Source organism: Benincasa hispida, chromosome 5, assembly GCF_027475165.1.
Source record: "Benincasa hispida cultivar pf3 chromosome 5, pf3_genome.v1.1, whole genome shotgun sequence".
NCBI lineage: Eukaryota > Viridiplantae > Streptophyta > Magnoliopsida > Cucurbitales > Cucurbitaceae > Benincasa > Benincasa hispida.
In genome coordinates, this window is record NC_143482.1 from 17,203,451 (window position 1) to 17,205,294 (window position 1,844).

Sequence of the window (1,844 nt, forward strand, 5' to 3'; positions counted from 1 at the left end):
TATAGATATAGGTATTTTAAAAATACGCCTTACTCCTAATGACGGATGGTTAACGATGGCTCTGATGGTTGGTTTTGCTAGAATAGGCAATAATGAGGTCACTATTTTAGTAAATGATGCGGAGAAGGCTAGTGACATTGATCCACAAAAAGCTCAGCAAACTCTTGAAATAGCGGAAGCTCAGGGCAAGAGACAAACAATCGAGGCAAATTTAGCTCTCAGACGAGCTAGGACACGAGTAGAGGCTATCAATGGCGTACCTAGTTAATGCGTCGAAATAATCAAGTGAAATGAAATTTTCATGGAAAAAAGAATTACAATTAAAAAATGAAATAAATATAGATAAATATAGAGTGGGATGGAAAAGATAGAAAATCACTAGAATAAAGTTGAGTAGAAAAATTTATTAGATACCATTGCTTCTATGGTATCTAATAAGTTCTACCTACTATATGATTTGAACCAATGACTCCCGCCGTATGAAAGCGATACTCTAACCACTGAGTTAAGTAGGTCATTTATCATCACAAAGAAAAACAAATGGGCATTATCACATCACATCGATAGATTATAAATCGAATATTATTGATAAGCAATACCAATGAAACAAATCAACAAAATAGATCATAGAATATTCATCTTGACAAGAAATTATCTACATGATAAGAATGTATCACAAGCACAAGGGCTATAGCTCAGTTGGTAGAGCACCTCGTTTACACATGCGCCAATGTTTTTCAGAGAAGTACATCATGTAATCAAAAAAGTTGATCTTATTGAGAAATCGATGTCTTACTCTATTACTTTTAGGAACAAAACAAGAGAACAGTAGCCTGACAAAAAGTTCGGTCCGAATCGAGTGCCCCATTTAGGCACTAAAAAAAATCCATCATTGATTTGAGATATTGATAAGGTGAATACCCAGTCTATTCAATGCTAGGTGTCACGGTCATGCTTGTCCAGGGCCTGTTGCCCATGGCTGCATGCCCAATCCAACCCCCTTCTAGCATACTTTCATATCTTGTATTGTATTAGCTTAGTTAGCTTGCTTTCTTTACATTTTCATTGTAAGTGACCACTCGCCCTTTTGCATATGCAAGGGCGCCAGTTGGCTTTTTGTTCAGAATGCACTATATGGGGATAAGACTAACCATCACTTCCTCATACCCGGAGTAGTACTCTATAAAGCTGTTGTTGTTGCTTATTGCTTTCTAGTCTACTATAATCTTTCTTTCTTTATTCACACTCGCAAAAACTTCTTACGAAAACCTTTTCTCCAAACCCGTTTTCTAAAACCGTTTTCCCTAAAACGGGGATGGAGGTTGCGAGAGGCACTCGGTGTGCCACCGGCAGTCCGTATTCGAGTTGGCTGACTTGTTCGTGAGCGGGAACAAGTGTCGCACAATCGCTAAGAGAAGCTTCCGAAAGAGCGATTGTGACACTAGGCATAATGAGTATCAGGACCTCAAAAAAAATTATCTTTCGTCCTATCTTATGAACAACTTTAAGGTGTATGAAGTTTCATATTTTATTCTTTAAGCAGAAGCAGGACGATAGAGATTCCATTTAACTTAAGTTGATCTAGGTCAGAAGCATACCTACGTCAGGATAACCCTTCTTTGAAACACTTTGGTAGTGCTCCGAGATTTGAATCAAAAGAATGAATCAGAGCACATGGAACCACGCATACCCAGACAGAAACTAAGTTCCCACTCTCGACCCATGTAACATGCTACACCAAGTAAGAAGTGTAGAACAATTAACTCATAAGGACCACCATTGTATAACCATTCATCAACGGAAGCAGCTTCCCAAATTGGGTAAAAGTGTAAACTGATAGCTGC

The 1,844-nt window shown here is 38.3% G+C and overlaps 1 long non-coding RNA gene across 1 annotated transcript; it reads left to right on the forward strand.

Moving 5' to 3' along the window:
- The first annotated feature begins 728 nt into the window (after positions 1–728).
- Positions 729–1,566, forward strand: LOC150035934 (uncharacterized). Its single transcript, XR_016529743.1, has 2 exons — positions 729–940; positions 1,446–1,566. It is a non-coding gene; the product is annotated as an uncharacterized LOC150035934 (long non-coding RNA).
- The last annotated feature ends 278 nt before the right edge of the window (positions 1,567–1,844 follow it).